We start from the raw sequence: 17,232 nt of genomic DNA on the forward strand, positions 1-17,232 counted from the left end.
TGGAATGGCTTCTGGGTACCTGGTGGCATAATCCAAAATAACCAGTATATACTGATGCCCTCTGGCTGATTTTGGGAGAGGTCCCACCACATCCATAGCTATCCTAGCAAAGGGGGTCTCTATGATGGGCAAAGGGACCAGTGGGCTTCTGAAGGCTGGTTTAGGAGCATGTAGTTGACATTCAGGACATGAGCTACAATGTTCTGTCACGTCTGCATGTACGCCTGGCCAGTAAAACCTCCTCAGGAGTCTATCCTTGGTTTTGTCCATCCCCAGATGTCCCCCCAGGATATGCCCATGTGCCAGACTGAGAACTGTTCGTCTGAATGGGGTGGGAACTAGCAATTGCTCCACAATGTCCACCCCTATCTTATTTACACGGTACAATAGGTCATTTTTTACCATAAAATAAGGATAAGCTGTTGGCGGGTCTGCAGTAGTCATAGGGGTCCCATTTACTACCTTCACATTTTCTTTAGCATAGTGTAGAGTGAGATCTCGCACCTGTGCGCTGCCAAAATCAGTGGGGAGTCCCTCTAACACTGACACTTCTACATTGTCAGCTTCAGGGGTCTCTATGAATGGATTCTCACCCACCCTGCTAGTGCTGGGTTCCTCACCCTCCATAGGGTCATCTACGTCACTACATTCCACCCCTATGTTTTCAGTTAATTTTCCCCAACCAAAACCTTCACTGTCGACTCAACTGGAACCAGGTCTACTTTTAGCTCTAGTTGTGGGATCGAGGCAACTTCTGGCTTACAGTTTTCAGTGTGCATTTCCAATTTACTATGTTTTCTATCTAGTTTTCCAAAATTAGGAAAATATCGTCCCAGTATCACATCATATGGCATGTTGGGTACCACACCGACTTCGTAATCTAGTTTCCCGGCCTCTGTCTGTATGTTTACAAGGGCTGTGGGATAGGGGCGTGTGTCACCATGTGTGCATGTGATACTGAGCTCCTGATGTCTATCCAGCTTGTTGGTCGCTACTAATTTTTCTGTGACCAGTGTAACCATACTGCCAGAGTCGAGTAGAGCAGCCACTTCTTTCTCATCGACTATCACTGTACACATGTGTTTTGGATTAGGTACTCCGCCTATGAAAACATCCGTCCCAACAGGGCAGGCATAAAATACCGGTTTCTCTTTCCCCATATCACACACATTACATTGCATTGGTTCCTCTCTACCTGGGCAGTGGGCCGCAATATGTCCTACTTTGTCACAATTGTAGCAGACAATTGGTTGTGATGGTGACCCCCTATAACCCTTAGTCTCGGCTTTAGGCCCCACCTTTGCCCCCCCCAGTCTTGCTCTTTTCTTCCAGTCCAGCGCGTCATGTTTCCCAGAGTACTTTGGAACCATCTTACCCGGTCCGCTGGTTCGTCATGGCCTGGGGAACGAGTTTTTAACCTCCGGTACATGCTCTGCTGCTCCGGCTGTATAGAACCGCTCTACAATGGCCACCAAGGTGTCAGCGGACAGCACCTCATTCTGGCCAACCCAGCGTCGAACGTCCTTGGGCAAACAGCGTTGGTAGTTGTCAAGGACTATGGCCTCCACCACCTCGGCTGATGAATGGACCTCTGGCTGTAGCCATTTCCTGGCCAGATGGATCAGATCAAACATCTGCGTTCGGATTGGTTGTCCTGGTTGGTAGGCCCACTGCTGAAACCGATGTGCCCTCACTGCGGTGGTCACGCCCAATCGGGTCATTATCTCCGCTTTCAATTTATCATAGTCCTGGGCGTCCTTCAGCTCCAGATCAAAGTACGCTTTCTGTGCATCCCCTGCCAGATAAGGTGCCACAAGCCCTGCCCAGGAATCTTTTGGCCATCCCTCTCTCTGCTGTCCTCTCAAAGGTCATAAGGAAGGCCTCAACATCGTCCTGTTTTGTCATTTTCTGCAGAAAGTGATTGGTGCGGGGAGTGGAATGGGTTGCAGCCCCCTGTGGCCCAATCCTGGTTGCAAGTGCTTCAACACTCTCTTTCAGCTCTTTAGTCACCTTTTCCTGCTCTTCTCTAAACATTTTATTTGTATCATGCTGGACCTGCAGTGCTTCCTGATGCATCCGCATAGCATCCTGGTGAGCCACCTGCTGCACCCTGGTCGCTTCCTGTTGGGCTATTACAGCCTGTAGTTTTTTTTTTTTTGGATAAAAAAATTCACTCAGCCAGTCTGGGTTTCATGAGGTGCTGCCCGCATTCTACACCAAATGTGACAAAACGCCTTGGCTGTACACATGTGCGGGTCTTCTCTGTGATCTTCTTAGGAGTAAAAACCAGTCATGACCCAGGGAGGAGGTTGCAAATACAGGGCTGTGCCTGTATGTTTACTTCAAACAAAACAAATCTGAAAACAAAACCTAACTCACACTGGAGTTGTAACTAATCTTACATAATCATTCTATTTTAAACAAAGTCTGGAATAAATAAGTCTTGGCTTTCTCCTTATGAGCTACCTCTGTTTTCCAGTTAACTCACCCTATTGTCTCTCACTTCTCTCTCTCTCAGGCCCGCCTTATATACCTGGTGAATAATTGAGGAAGTAACACCAAGTGACCACATTAGGTGCTAGAATGGCTGCCTGAGGGTTTCTGGGGAGTGTAGTTGCCTAGGGTCGGTATTCTACCCTAGAGTACACACCTTGCAGCAGACCTGGCCTGACATATCTGCCATGTATGACCCTGCCCCTTGGTTTGTCACAATACATACATACATACATATACACGGAAAATAAATAATAGAATTATGAATCACAATAAGATGTAATGAAGTACAGAAAAAGAAAATGTAATAAAATGTGATCTTTAATACATACAAATAAAGAAAATAGGTATACCATTTCCAGATTCCTTTTTTGAAATACAATGACATGCATTACAAACGAGTATTTACATTATATTTACAGCCGGTGCTCGTGTGTCACTGTGTCCCTCAGGCTGTGGTTGGCGCTGACATATTGGGCAGAATGTGTCCCTTATTTTGGGCTAAAGCTTTCTGTGGAGGGGAACGTGGATCATTTTGTACCATTTTTGGGAGGATCTGCCTTGTTGGGGCAGAGCTGTGATCCAGGTGAACAGCAGATCGGGCATAGGTGGGCATGTGGGCAGAGGAGTAGGAAGGCCGGTCAAGCAAATAAGCTTGCTAAGGTACACAGCAGCAGCAAGCAGCCCCCACATCCAGCCAGCCAGCCAGTCTGGCTAGCAGTGACTGAGTGGTTGACAGACGGCAAGCAACGGAATGTTCATGCTCTGTGATGTCATAGCAGTCAGCTGAGAGAGGCTTGTGATGTCATCGCTGAGCTGGCTGGCTGGCTGGCTGGCTGGCTGTGTGTGTGTCTGTGTGTGTGTGTGTGTGTGTGTGTGTGTGTGTGTGTGTGTCTGTTTGTGTTTGTCAGTCTGTCTGTCTGTCTGTCTCTCTCTCTGTCTCTCTCTCTCTCTCTCTCTCTCTCTCTCTCTCCCTCTCAATTCAATTCATTTGTATTGTCAAAGCAATTGGACATACATACATACATACATACATGCTAGAAAATCATTACTATGTTATCTTAAAGGCTAACTAAGCAGAACATATTTCATTATAGAACAGAGTTCATAGATCTACACATGGTTTTAAGGAACAGGCACGTAGGTCATACCGTTTGACATTGTCTCCAAGGTTCTCATCGTAAATAACAAACAGAAATCAAACTACCTTATGGCCTCCTGACCTTCTAGCTTGACCTTATCTTTCTTAAGTATACAAGAGAGAAAAACAGGTTTGAGAAAATCATTTCTAACTTTCCTTCCATACAATAATACATACATACATACATACGGAAAATAAATAATAGAATTATGAATCTCAATATAATGTAATGAAGTACAGAAAAAGAAAATGTAATAAAATGTGATCTTTAATACATTCAAATAAAGAAAATAGGTTTACTATTTCCAGATTCCTTTTTGAAATACAATGACATGCATTACAAACGAGGCTTAGGTGGGCATTTGGGCATAGGAGTAGGAAGGCCGGTCAGGCAAATTAGCTTGCTAAGATACGCAGCAGCAGCAAGCAGCCCCCCCATCCAGCCAGCCAGCCAGTCTGGCTGGCAGTGACTGAGTGGTTGACAGACGGCAAGCAACGGAATGTACGTGCTCTGTGATGTCATAGCAGTCAGCTGAGAGAGGCTCGTGATGTCATGGCTGAGCTGGCTGGCTGTCTGGCTGGCTGGCTCTGTGTGTGTGTGTGTGTGTGTGTGTGTGTGTGTGTGTGTGTGTGCGTGTGTCTGTCTGTCTGTCAATTCATTTCAATTCAATTCAAAGGTGCTTTATTGGCATGATCTATCACAATATTGCCAAAGCAGATACAAATGTTCTATCAATCAAGACAAAACATTGCAATACAAGATTCAGTGGAACAAATATAGTACACATTGAAATAAAATTAAGTAGGATATAAACCATATTTGTTGTTTGTATCAAAATTTGTGTCATGACATCAGAAAAATCACTGTTTTTATTTTGTTTTGCAAATGGAGTGCCACAGGCTGGTGTCTACACACTGTCTCGCAGGCTGTGGCAGGTGGATACATATTGCGCTGCTAAGAAGGCAGTGCGCTCCTCCTCTCCCAGCAGGACGGGGAGTTTGCAGCAATCGGGGATCATGCTGAACTCAGGGATATGCATTTTTAATATTTTAAAGTATGTCTCCCTGATTTTTGTGTATTTAGGGCAGGACAGCAGGAAATGCGCCTGTGTTTCGACCTCCCCTAGGTCACACTGGCTGCACAGCCGCTCTTCTCTGGCAACCCAGAATTTTCTGTAGCGGCCTTTTTCAATGGCGAGGCTGTGGTCACTGAGCCTGTATTTAGTTAGATTTTGTCTCTCTTTTATATTTTGGATTTTTAAGTATTCAGCCAATGTAATGTTTCTATTCAGGGCCCGGTAGCATTCCAATTTGTTTTGTAATTCTAATTCGTGTCTCTAATCTTTTGTGTATTTGCTTTTCAGGTACATGTCAATTTTCCCAATTGTAGTTGTTTTGGTCATTGTGTGTTCGGGCTCTGTGAGCCTCAGAGCCGTGGGGGCGTTTCTGTGTACGTGTAAGATGTTTTTATTAAATTCTAGGTGGAATATTTCCATGGGGCTTTTGTCCCAATTGCTGTTATTGAGGTTCATGAGGGGACCCCACACTTCGCTCCCATATAGCAGGATTGGTTGGATGATGGAGTTTAATATTTTAATCCAAATAGTTATTGGTATTGTTGTTTTCCCAAATTGTGTCTTTATGGCATAAAATGCCCGGCGTGCCTTGTCTTTTAATGCGTTTATAGCCAGGCTGAAGCTCCCTGACGCACTGATGGTCAGGCCAAGGTAGTTGTATCTGGTGCAGTGCTCTAATCCAGTGCTGCCCAGAGTGAAGCGGTACCTGTTTCCCTGAGATGGGGCTTTTTTCTGGAAAACCATAACTCTGGTCTTGTCCAGATTGACTGCCAGGGCCCATTTCTGACAGTACTGCTCTAGCAGCGCCAGGTTCTGCTGAAGCCCCTGCTCTGTGGGCGACAGCAGCACCAGGTCGTCTGCGTAGAGCAGGAACTTGATCTCTGTGTCATGGAGAGTTAGGCTGCGGGCGTCAGACTGCTCCAACACTGTGGCCAACTCGATGATGTAGATGTTGAACAGTGTTGGACTCAGACTGCAGCCCTGTCTCACTCCCCGCCCCTGAGTGAGGAACTCTGTTCTTGAGTTGCCAATTTGAACTCCGCATTTGTTTTTAGAATACATTGATTTAATGATGTCATAAACTTTACCCCCTACACCACTCTGTAGAAGTTTATAAAATAATCCCTTGTGCCAGATTGAGTCAAATGCCTTTCTAAAGTCTACAAAACAGGCAAATATTTTTCCTTTATTGTTTTGGGTATATTTATTTATGAGGGTGTGTAGAGTGTAAATATGATCGGTTGTGCGGTGTTTTGGTAGGAAGCCAATCTGACTCTTATTCAGGACACTGTGCTTGGTAAGGAAGGCCAGTATCTGGGCGTTGATGATACTGCAGAACACCTTCCCCAGGTTACTGCTCACACAGCTGCCCCAGTAGTTATTGGGGTCTAATTTGTCTCCACTTTTAAAAATCGGGGTGATCAATCCTTGATTCCCGACCTCAGGGAAACACCCGGCTCTCAGCACCAGGTTAAAGAGTTTGAGCAGAGCCTCCTGCAGCTGCGGGCTGCTGTGCTTCAGCATCTCAGGGCTGATGCTGTCGGGGCCGCTGACTTTCCTGGGTTTGAGGATTTTGAGTTGATGTTTTAGTTCCTGTATTGTAAATGGGTTATCTAAGGGATTTTGGTTATTCTTAATGATTTCTTCCAATTTATTTAGGTTTTTTAATATTTTAACCTGTTCTGGCTTTGGATTGTTTTCAACATTTTGGTAAAGTTTTTCAAAGTGTGTTTTCCAGATTTCTCCATTTTGAATTGGTATTTCATTTTTTGTTTTTGGGGTATTTATTCTGCCCATATAGTGGTCTTTTTTCTTACTGAGGAGTTGCTTGTAGTGCCGCAGGGCCTGGCAGTAGCTGAGGCGAGCCTCCTGGTTGTCGGGCTCTCTGTGTTTAGTGTTGGAGAGATGTCTCAGGTGTTTCCTAGAAGTTTCACACTCCTGGTCACACCACTGTTCTTTTTTTCTTTTAGACGATTTCATATTTTGGTTTTTAATTGTTTTAATGTTTGATTTTAAAGCCAGTCTCTCAAATATTTCATTCAGTGTTTTGGTGGCTGAGTTTATTCCGTTTTGGTTTATTTGATAGTGTGAGGATTGATATCTGTCTAACATGTTTTCAATCTCATCACTATTCAGGGCTCTTGTGTAGTTCTCTGTGCTGGGCTCTGACCATCTCTAACTGGGTGGCAGGGAGACCAGTTTTGTGGGAAGTTTGGCTCTGACTTGTGGCTGCGCTGATCTTTTTAGGTAAAGTGTTATTTGGCTGTGGTCTGATAGTGGAGATTGTTGTCTGACTACAAACGCATTGTTGGCTTGTGGGTCCAGGTCAGTTATGGCGTAGTCCACCACACTGCTGCCCAGAGCCGAGCAGTATGTGAATCTCCCCAGAGAGTACCCCCTGGTCCTGCCATTGATGATATATAGACCCAGGCTTTTACATAGGCGCACTACCTGCTTCCTGCTCTTGTTTACCACGCTGTCGTGGCTGTGTCAGTGTGGAGGTGTGTGTGTGGCACAGCGGGGAGTCTCCGAACAGGTGTGTGTTCCCCTCTGTATTGATGTAGTCCATCTCTCTGCCAGTCCTGGCATTGAGATCGCCACACAGCAGTACAGAGCCCAGGGTCTGGAAGTGGCAGATTTCGTTTTGAAGCTCATGAAAGCCTTCCTCATTATAGTAGGGGGAGTCTGCGGGTGGCATATAAATTGCACATAGGTATATATCTGTGTTATTTTGTAGGGTGTCTTTTCTGATTTTCATCCACAGGTGTGTGTCTCCTCTCTGTACTGGGCATAGGGCTGCTCGGAGCTCCTCCCTGTACCACACGATAATCCCCCACGAGGCCCTGCCACACCTGACTTTGGGTTTTTTATAGGAGGGCACAATCAGCTCCCTGTATCCATTGTATCCATCCAGTGTATAGACATATCTGCACAGCACCAAGTCTCTACAAGAATGAAAACATCTGAACTATTTACAGTGTTGATCAGTTCAGGGCCTGTGCTCTTCATTCCAAAAGTTGAGGAGCGTAAACCCTGCATATTCCAACTGCTTATTTTAAAGGACATGTTAATATATTTTATTATACTTGTCTCTTCTACATAAGAAAGTTTAATTTGTGGTCTACAACTGATATTATATTACTATTAATAATTATATATGGATATACATAATAATCACACAAAGATTTTATCTTTGCATCAAAATATCAGAATAATTAAATCACATTTTTTCTTACTCTCCATCTCCACAACCATATATATGTGTGTTGAGGCTCAGTTAACTCAGCAGTGTGGTACAGATGACACTGAGGAGTTGCCTTATCTGGGCCAGCTGGGCAGCATCGGGCCTCCAGGCTCTGGAAGCCGCTGCTGCGTGGCTGTGTGGCTGTGCTGGTCCCCGGCTGTCCGCTCTGCTGTGCTGGACGGGCCCTCTGGGGATGGGGGGGTGGGGAATGGGGCCGCGGGGTCTCAGGGGCTGGGGCTGGGGTGGAGCCGGTGGCTGGGGATGTGGCCGGGGGCTGGGGGGGTTGCTCCTGGTCTCGAGGTGGGGGTGTGTGGGGTTTCGGCCCAGGGTTGTGTCCTTGAGGACCTTTGAGATGATCCTCACACCCGTCTTGTTGAGGTGGACGTGGTCATACAGGTGATGTGGCTGGATGTCTCAGTGGTGTGCCAGGTGGACGTTGGGGAGGAGGGCACATCTTCGGGACACTTCTGCGTTGATGGCCTGGATGATGTGCAGGGGCACGTCTGTGCGGGGCAGCAGTGTGGAGATGGAAATTTTGGCAGTTGGGAATTCCTCTGTGGCTTTCGTTGCTACCTGTCTCAGGGCTGAGGCCACATCGCCCCTGCGGGCACTCAGGTCGTTAGTGCCGGTGTGGATGAGGATGTGTTTGACTTGGCAAAGCCTCCTCTTGGAGAGCAGCTCCAGGGCTCTCTGTGCTGTGGAGCACCAAAGCTTTTTCACTTTTCGCCCAGGGAAGAGGCGCCTCTCAACCAGGAACTTCCCATTGGATTCGCTCAGAATGACCACCTCTGCGTTGACCTGCCACTCCGGGTTTGCGTCGGGAGTGGTGGGGGCAGCGGGTGTGTTTTGGGGGAGTGGCGTTTCAGGGGGTTGTGTATTAGTGGCAGGTCTGGTGATAGTGGGTGTGTCAGGAGTGGTGGGGAGTGTGGGTGGATCAGTGGGTGCGTCAGGGGTTGGAGGTGTTGTGGGGTCAGTGCAGTGCAGTCTCTGTGCTCCAGTGATGTGTAGCTCCTCTCTTAGCTCCTCCAGCTGGCTCTGCAGGCTCCTTAGCTGGCTGTGCTGGGGTGTCCTGGTCAGCTCCTCCCTCGCTCTGCGCAGCTCCGTCCTCAGGGTTTGGCTCTGCTCCTCCAGGTCTCTCACTGCTGCTCTCAGCTCATGGATCTCAGCCTTGTGCTGCATCTTTAGTCTGTGCATCTCATCCCGGAGCTGATCGCACAAGGAGGTCTGGGCCAGGGTGCTCAAGGTCTGCTCCCTGAACTCCGCAAACTCCAGCTCCAGCACTGATAGGCATTCCTTTAGTGTTTTAATGTTGCTGGAGAGTTTTGGGGAGACAGGGGGGCAGTCTGTGGGAGATGGGGCACTGTCTGGCTCCGTGTGGCTGGGGGCAGACTGCAGGGTGGCCGGCTCTGGCTCTTGTTTCTCTACCTCAGTCTGCTGCTTTGAGGTGTGGAAGCCGAGAGCTAATTGGTCCAGGCTGCTCTCGCTGCCCTGCACCATGATGGTCCCGTTGTGGTATACATTAAAAGTGAGCATCACACTGTCTGTGTCTTTCTCTACCAGCACTGAGATCTGCCTGCCTCTGCTAATGCCCCTCTTGTTGTTATTGGGGTATGTCTGGCACAGGGTTTTGTGAAAGGCGGTGTAGAACAGTAGATTGTTCTTGACCCTGTTTTCTCCATTACCGGTGTAGTCTAGGATGAGGGTCTCAGGAGATGCTCTCATCACAGCTTGTTTGTAGTCCTTCTTAGCCTGTGCAGAGCGAATGTCTTCAGGGTATCGGATTTCAAAAGGCAGCTCTGCAGTCAGACTGCTGTTCGATAGATTTCTATCAGTCTCAGTGGCAGTTGGGCTCTCTCCTACTGTCACTCTATTCAAATCGGAGCTCTGCATTTTCATTGGCTGAGTCAACTACTGAGAATGCTTATTTATTTTATTAATACATATTTTTTTGTTTAATTATTTGTCTCTTACCTCCAATTCTTGTCTTCAGCTTTTCTTTTCTGACTTTTCTTCCTGAACTGTCTCTCTGCTTTCTTCTTTTTGTGTTTCTCTTAAAATTATTATTTTTTGAATACTTTTTCTTCTGAATTTCTATTCCATGTCTTCTGTGTATGTTTATAGTGCTATATATTCATTTGTAAATCACAAATTAAATCCGCTTATGTATAAAAACAAATGTTTTTTAGGAGCTCATATTCCTCTCTCTCTCTCTCTCTCTCTCTCTCAATTCATTTCATTTGTATTGTCAAAGCAATTGGACATACATAAACATACATACATATACACTCACCTAAAGGATTATTAGGAACACCTGTTCAATTTCTCATTAATGCAATTATCTAATCAACCAATCACATGGCAGTTGCTTCAATGCATTTAGGGGTGTGGTCCTGGTCAAGACAATCTCCTGAACTCCAAACTGAATGTCTGAATGGGAATGAAAGGTGATTTAAGCAATTTTGAGCGTGGCATGGTTGTTGGTGCCAGACGGGCCGGTCTGAGTATTTCACAATCTGCTCAGTTACTGGGATTTTCACGCACAACCATTTCTAGGGTTTACAAAGAATGGTGTGAAAAGGGAAAAACATCCAGTATGCGGCAGTCCTGTGGGCGAAAATGCCTTGTTGATGCTAGAGGTCAGAGGAGAATGGGCCGACTGATTCAAGCTGATAGAAGAGCAACTTTGACTGAAATAACCACTCGTTACAACCGAGGTATGCAGCAAAGCATTTGTGAAGCCACAACACGTACAACCTTGAGGCGGATGGGCTACAACAGCAGAAGACCCCACCGGGTACCACTCATCTCCACTACAAATAGGAAAAAGAGGTGAGACATTCAGATGGTAGAGTCAGAATTTGGCGTAAACAGAATGAGAACATGGATCCATCATGTCTTGTTACCACTGTGCAGGCTGGTGGTGGTGGTGTAATGGTGTGGGGGATGTCTTCTTGGCACACTTTAGGCCCCTTAGTGCCAATTGGGCATCGTTTAAATGCTACGGCCTACCTGAGCATTGTTTCTGACCATGTCCATCCCTTTTTGACCACCATGTACCCATCCTCTGATGGCTACTTCCAGCAGGATAATGCACCATGTCACAAAGGTCGAATCATTTCAAATTGGTTTCTTGAACATGACAATGAGTTCACTGTACTAAACTGGCCCCCACAGTCACCAGATCTCAACCCAATAGAGCATCTTTGGGATGTGGTGGAACGGGAGCTTCGTGCCCTGGATGTGCATCCCACAAATCTCCATCAACTGCAAGATGCTATCCTATCAATATGGGCCAACATTTCTAAAGAATGCTTTCAGCACCTTGTTGAATCAATGCCATGTAGAATTAAAGCAGTTCTGAAGGCGAAAGAGGGTCAAACACAGTATTAGTATGGTGTTCCTAATAATCCTTTAGGTGAGTTCATCGTAGCTCTTAATACTCTCTTTCTGTCTGGAGGAGATATAATTGAAGTATTGTACACATACCCGGCTACTTTCAACACCCTTTGCTGCACTGATATTTTTCCCTCCATTTTTCTTTTTTCTTTTTTATTTTGCTGGAAGTTCCGTCAATAACCTCCAGCCTTTAAGAGACATCATGCAGCCAGGCCTCTTGGCTTGAGGCCACACCGGCCTGAACGCGCCCGATCTCGTCAGATCTCGGAAGCAAAACGGGGCAGGTCCTGGTCAGTACTTGGATGGGTGACCTCCTGGAAATACCAGGTGCTGCTAGCTTTTTTGTCTCCTGGGTAACTTCATCGTAGCTCTTAATACTCTCTTTCTGTCTGGAGGAGATATAATTGAAGTATTGTACACGTACCCGGCTACTTTCAACACCCTTTGCTGCACTGATATTTTTCCATCCATTTTTCTTTTTTTTCTTTTTTTTTTTGCTGGAAGTTCCGTCAATACCCACCAACCTTTAAGAGACATCATGCAGCCAGGCCTCTCGGCTTCCGGCCACACCGTCCTGAATGCGCCAGATCTCGTCAGATCTCGGAAGTTAAACGGGGCAGGGCCTGGTCAGTACTTGGATGGGAGACCTCCGAGAAATACCAGGTGCTGCAAGCTTTTTACGTCTCCTGGGTAACTTCATCGTAGCTCTTAATACTCTCTTTATGTCTCCAGGAGATATAATTGAAGAATTGTACACGTACCCGGCTACCTTCAACACGCTTTGCTGCACTGATATTTTTCCCTCCATTTTTCTTTTTTTTTTTTTTGCTGGAAGTTCCGTCAATACCCGCCAACCTTTAAGAGACATCATGCAGCCAGGCCTCTCGGCTTGCGGACACAAAGTCCTGAACGCGCCCGATCTCGTCAGATCTCGGAAACTAAACGGGGCAGGGCCTGGTCAGTACTTCGATGGGAGATCTCCTGGAAATACCAGGTGCTGCCAGCTTTTTACGTCTCCTGGGGAACTTCATCGTAGCTCTTAATACTCTCTTTCTGTCTGGAGAAGACATAATTGAAGAATTGTACACGTACCCGGCTACTTTCAACACCCTTTCCTGCACTGATATTTTTCCCTCCATTTTTCTATATATTTTTTTTTTTTTTTGCTGGAAATTCCGTCAATACCCGCCAGCCTTTAAGAGACATCATGCAGCCAGGCATCTCGGCTTGCGGCCACACCATCCTGAACGCGCCCGATCTCGTCAGATCTCGGAAGCTAAACGGGGCAGGACCTGGTCAGTACATGAATGTGAGACCTCCTGGAAATACCTGGTGCTGCAAGCTTTTACGTCTCCTGGGTAACTTTATCGTAGCTCTTAATACTCTCTATCTGTCTGGAGGAGATATAATTGAAGTATTGTACACGTACCCAGCTACTGTCAACACCATTTGCTGCACTGATATTTTTCCATCCATTTTTCTTTTTTTTTTTTTTTTTTGCTGGAAGTTCCGTCAATACCCGCCAACCTTTAAGAGACATCATGCAGCCAGGCCTCTTGGCTTGCGGCCACACCGTCCTGAATGCGCCCGATCTCGTCAGATCTCGGAAGCTAAATGGGGCAGGGCCTGGTCAGTACTTGGATGGGAGACCTCCTAGAAATACCAGGTGCTGCAAGCTTTTTACGTCTCCTGGGTAACTTCATCGTAGCTCTTAATACTCTCTTTCTGTCTCCAGGAGATATAATTGAAGAATTGTACACGTACCCGGCTACTTTCAACACCCTTTGCTGCACTGGTATATTTCCCTCTATTTTTCTTTTTTTTTTTTGGTGGCAGTTCCGTCAATACCCGCCAGCCTTTAAGAGACATCATGCAGCCAGGCATCTCGGCTTGCGGCCACACCATCCTGAACGCGCCCGATCTCGTCAGATCTCGGAAGCTAAACGGGGCAGGACCTGGTCAGTACATGAAAGTGAGACCTCCTGGAAATACCTAGTGCTGCAAGCTTTTACGTCTCCTGGGTAACTTTATCGTAGCTCTCAATACTCTCTCTCTGTCTGGAGGAGATATAATTGAAGTATTGTACACGTATCCAGCTACTGTCAACACCCTTTGCTGCACTGATATTTTTCCATCCATTTTTCTTTTTTCTTTTTTTCTTTTTTTTTTTTTGCTGGAAGTTCCGTCAATACCCGCCAACCTTTAAGAGACATCATGCAGCCAGGCCTTTCGGCTTGTGGCCACACCGTCCTGAATGCGCCCGATCTCGTCAGATCTCGGAAGCTAAACGGGGCAGGGCCTTGTCAGTACTTGGATGGGAGACCTCCTAGAAATACCAGGTGCTGCAAGCTTTTTACGTCTCCTGGGTAACTTCATCGTAGCTCTTAATACTCTCTTTCTGTCTCCAGGAGATATAATTGAAGAATTGTCCACGTACCCGGCTACTTTCAACACCCTTTGCTGCACTGGTATATTTCCTTCTATTTTTCTTTTTTTTTTTGCTGGAAGTTCCGTCAATACCCACCAACCTTTAAGAGACATCATGCAGCCAGGCCTCTTGGCTTGCGGCCACACCATCCTGAATGCGCCCGATCTCGTCAGATCTCGGAAGCTAAACGGGGCAGGGCCTGGTCAGTACTTGGATGGGAGACCTCCTAGAAATACCAGGTGCTGCAAGCTTTTTACGTCTCCTGGGTAACTTCATCGTAGCTCTTAATACTCTCTTTCTGTCTCCAGGAGATATAATTGAAGAATTGTACACGTACCCGGCTACTTTCAACACCCTTTGCTGCACTGGTATATTTCCCTCTATTTTTCTTTTTTTTTTTTGGTGGCAGTTCCGTCAATACCCGCCAGCCTTTTAGAGACATCATGCAGCCAGGCATCTCGGCTTGCGGCCACACCATCCTGAACGCGCCCGATCTCGTCAGATCTCGGAAGCTAAACGGGGCAGGACCTGGTCAGTACATGAAAGTGAGACCTCCTGGAAATACCTAGTGCTGCAAGCTTTTACGTCTCCTGGGTAACTTTATCGTAGCTCTCAATACTCTCTCTCTGTCTGGAGGAGATATAATTGAAGTATTGTACACGTATCCAGCTACTGTCAACACCCTTTGCTGCACTGATATTTTTCCATCCATTTTTCTTTTTTCTTTTCTTCTTTTTTTTTTTTGCTGGAAGTTCTGTCAATACCCGCCAACCTTTAAGAGACATCATGCAGCCAGGCCTTTCGGCTTGTGGCCACACCGTCCTGAATGCGCCCGATCTCATCAGATCTCGGAAGCTAAACGGGGCAGGGCCTGGTCAGTACTTGGATGGGAGACCTCCTAGAAATACCAGGTGCTGCAAGCTTTTACGTCTCCTGGGTAACTTTATCGTAGCTCTCAATACTCTCTCTCTGTCTGGAGGAGATATAATTGAAGTATTGTACACGTATCCAGCTACTGTCAACACCCTTTGCTGCACTGATATTTTTCCATCCATTTTTCTTTTTTCTTTTTTTCTTTTTTTTTTTTGCTGGAAGTTCCGTCAATACCCGCCAACCTTTAAGAGACATCATGCAGCCAGGCCTTTCGGCTTGTGGCCACACCGTCCTGAATGCGCCCGATCTCGTAAGATCTCGGAAGCTAAACGGGGCAGGACCTGGTCAGTACTTGGATGGGAGACCTCCTGGAAATACCTGGTGCTGCAAGATTTTACGTCTCCTGGGTAACTTTATCGTAGCTCTTAGTTCTTTCTTTCTGTCTGGAGGAGATATAATTGAAGAATTGTACACGTACCCAGCTACTGTCAACACCCTTTGCTGCACTGATATTTTTCCATCCATTTTTCTTTTTTTTTTTTTTTTTTTTTTTTTTGCTGGAAGTTCTGTCAATACCCGCCAACGTTTAAGAGACATCATGCAGCCAGGCCTTTCGGCTTGTGGCCACACCGTCCTGAATGCGCCCGATCTCGTCAGATCTCGGAAGCTAAACGGGGCAGGGCCTGGTCAGTACTTGGATGGGAGACCTCCTAGAAATACCAGGTGCTGCAAGCTTTTTACGTCTCCTGGGTAACTTCATCGTAGCTCTTAATACTCTCTTTCTGTCTCCAGGAGATATAATTGAAGAATTGTACACGTACCCGGCTACTTTCAACACCCTTTCCTGCAATGATATTTTTCCATCCATTTTTCTTTTTTTTTTTTTTTTTTGCTGGAAATTCCGTCAATACACGCCAGCCTTTAAGAGACATCATGCAGCCAGACATCTCGGCTTGCGGCCACACCGTCCTGAACGCGCCCGATCTCATCAGATCTCGGAAGCTAAACGGGGCAGGACCTGGTCAGTACTTGAATGTGAGACCTCCTGGAAATACCTGGTGCTGCAAGCTTTTACGTCTCCTGGGTAACTTTATCGTAGCTCTTAATACTCTCTATCTGTCTGGAGGAGATATAATTGAAGAATTGTACACGTACCCGGCTACCTTCAACACGCTTTGCTGCACTGATATTTTTCCCTCCATTTTTCTTTTTTCTTTTGTTTCTTGCTGGAAGTTCCATCAATACCCTCCAGCCTTTAAGAGACATCATGCAGCCAGGCCTCTTGGCTTGAGGCCACACCGTCCTGAAGACGCAAGATCTCGTCAGATCTCGGAAGAAAAACTGGGCAGGGCCTGGTCAGTAATTGGATGGTTGACCTCCTGGAAATACCAGGTGCTGAAAGCTTTTTACATCTCCTGGGTAACTTCAGCGTAGCTCTTAATACTCTCATTCAGTCTGGAGGAGATATAATTGAAGAATTGTACATGTACCCGGCTACTTTCAACACCCTGTCCTGCACTGATATTTTTCCCTCCATTTTTCTATTTATTTATTTTTTATTTTTTGCTGGAAGTTCCGTCAATACCCGCCAGCCTTTAAGAGACATCATGCAGCCAGCCCTCTTGGCTTGCGGCCACACCGTCCTGAACACGCCCGATCTCATCAGATCTCGGAAGCTAAGCGGGGCAGGGCCTGGTCAGTACTTGGATGGGAGACCTCCTGGAAATACCTGGTGCTGCAAGCTTTTTACGTCTCCTGGGAAACTTCATCGTAGCTCTTAATACTCTCTATCTGTCTGGAGGAGATATAATTGAAGTATTGTACACGTACCCGGCTACTTTCAACAGCCTTTGCTGCACTGATATTTTTCCCTCCATTTTCCATTTTTTTTTTTTTTTTTTTTTGCTGGAAGTTCCATCAATACCCGCCAGCCTTTAAGAGACATCATGCAGCCAGGCCTCTTGGCTTGCGACCACACCGTCCTGAACGCGCCCGATCTCGTCAGATCTCGGAAGCTAACGGGGCAGGGCCTGGTCAGTACTTGGATGGGTGACCTCCTGGAAATACCAGGTGCTGCAAGCTTTTTACGTCTCCTGGGTAACTTCATCATAGCTCTTAATACTCTCTTTCAGTCTGTAGGAGATATTATTGAAGAATTGTACACGTACCCGGCTACTTTCAAAACCCTTTGCTGCACTGATATTTTTCCCTCCATTTTTCTTTTTTCTTTTTTTTTTTGCTTGAAGTTCCGTCAATACCCGCCAGCCTTAAAGAGACATCATGCAGCCGGGCCTCTTGGCTTTCGGCCACACCGTCCTGAACGCGCATGATATTGTCAGATCTCGGAAGCTAAACGGGCAGGACCTGGTCAGTACTTGAATGTGAGACCTCCTGGAAATACCTAGTGCTGCAAGCTTTTACGTCTCCTGGGTAACTTTATCGTAGCTCTCAATACTCTCTCTCTGTCTGGAGGAGATATAATTGAAGTATTGTACACGTATCCAGCTACTGTCAACACCCTTTGCTGCACTGATATTTTTCCATCCATTTTTCTTTTTTCTTTTTTTCTTTTTTTTTTTTG

The 17,232-nt window shown here is 46.3% G+C and overlaps 5 non-coding genes and 11 pseudogenes across 5 annotated transcripts; all 16 read left to right on the forward strand.

Moving 5' to 3' along the window:
• Positions 1–11,570: 11,570 nt before the first annotated feature.
• LOC136721769 (uncharacterized) lies at positions 11,571–11,689 on the forward strand (annotated as a pseudogene).
• Positions 11,690–11,906: 217 nt separating this feature from the next.
• On the forward strand, positions 11,907–12,025 carry LOC136721758 (uncharacterized; annotated as a pseudogene).
• A 212-nt stretch (positions 12,026–12,237) lies between these two features.
• On the forward strand, positions 12,238–12,356 carry LOC136721827 (uncharacterized; annotated as a pseudogene).
• Positions 12,357–12,575: 219 nt separating this feature from the next.
• LOC136721755 (uncharacterized) lies at positions 12,576–12,694 on the forward strand (annotated as a pseudogene).
• Positions 12,695–12,909: 215 nt separating this feature from the next.
• Positions 12,910–13,028, forward strand: LOC136721862 (5S ribosomal RNA). Its single transcript, XR_010806169.1, has one exon. It is a non-coding gene; the product is annotated as a 5S ribosomal RNA (ribosomal RNA).
• A 210-nt stretch (positions 13,029–13,238) lies between these two features.
• Positions 13,239–13,357, forward strand: LOC136721796 (uncharacterized; annotated as a pseudogene).
• Positions 13,358–13,582: 225 nt separating this feature from the next.
• Positions 13,583–13,701, forward strand: LOC136721884 (uncharacterized; annotated as a pseudogene).
• Positions 13,702–13,910: 209 nt separating this feature from the next.
• On the forward strand, positions 13,911–14,029 carry LOC136721795 (5S ribosomal RNA). The gene has a single exon (XR_010806149.1). It is a non-coding gene; the product is annotated as a 5S ribosomal RNA (ribosomal RNA).
• A 210-nt stretch (positions 14,030–14,239) lies between these two features.
• On the forward strand, positions 14,240–14,358 carry LOC136721797 (uncharacterized; annotated as a pseudogene).
• A 224-nt stretch (positions 14,359–14,582) lies between these two features.
• LOC136721831 (5S ribosomal RNA) lies at positions 14,583–14,701 on the forward strand. The gene has a single exon (XR_010806152.1). It is a non-coding gene; the product is annotated as a 5S ribosomal RNA (ribosomal RNA).
• A 224-nt stretch (positions 14,702–14,925) lies between these two features.
• Positions 14,926–15,044, forward strand: LOC136721887 (uncharacterized; annotated as a pseudogene).
• A 223-nt stretch (positions 15,045–15,267) lies between these two features.
• On the forward strand, positions 15,268–15,386 carry LOC136721844 (5S ribosomal RNA). Its single transcript, XR_010806153.1, has one exon. It is a non-coding gene; the product is annotated as a 5S ribosomal RNA (ribosomal RNA).
• Positions 15,387–15,602: 216 nt separating this feature from the next.
• On the forward strand, positions 15,603–15,721 carry LOC136721880 (uncharacterized; annotated as a pseudogene).
• Positions 15,722–15,936: 215 nt separating this feature from the next.
• Positions 15,937–16,055, forward strand: LOC136721840 (uncharacterized; annotated as a pseudogene).
• Positions 16,056–16,276: 221 nt separating this feature from the next.
• On the forward strand, positions 16,277–16,395 carry LOC136721740 (5S ribosomal RNA). Its single transcript, XR_010806144.1, has one exon. It is a non-coding gene; the product is annotated as a 5S ribosomal RNA (ribosomal RNA).
• Positions 16,396–16,615: 220 nt separating this feature from the next.
• Positions 16,616–16,733, forward strand: LOC136721883 (uncharacterized; annotated as a pseudogene).
• Positions 16,734–17,232: the final 499 nt, after the last annotated feature.

This window comes from Amia ocellicauda, unplaced genomic scaffold (genome assembly GCF_036373705.1).
Source record: "Amia ocellicauda isolate fAmiCal2 unplaced genomic scaffold, fAmiCal2.hap1 HAP1_SCAFFOLD_123, whole genome shotgun sequence".
In the NCBI taxonomy this organism is placed as follows: domain Eukaryota; kingdom Metazoa; phylum Chordata; class Actinopteri; order Amiiformes; family Amiidae; genus Amia; species Amia ocellicauda.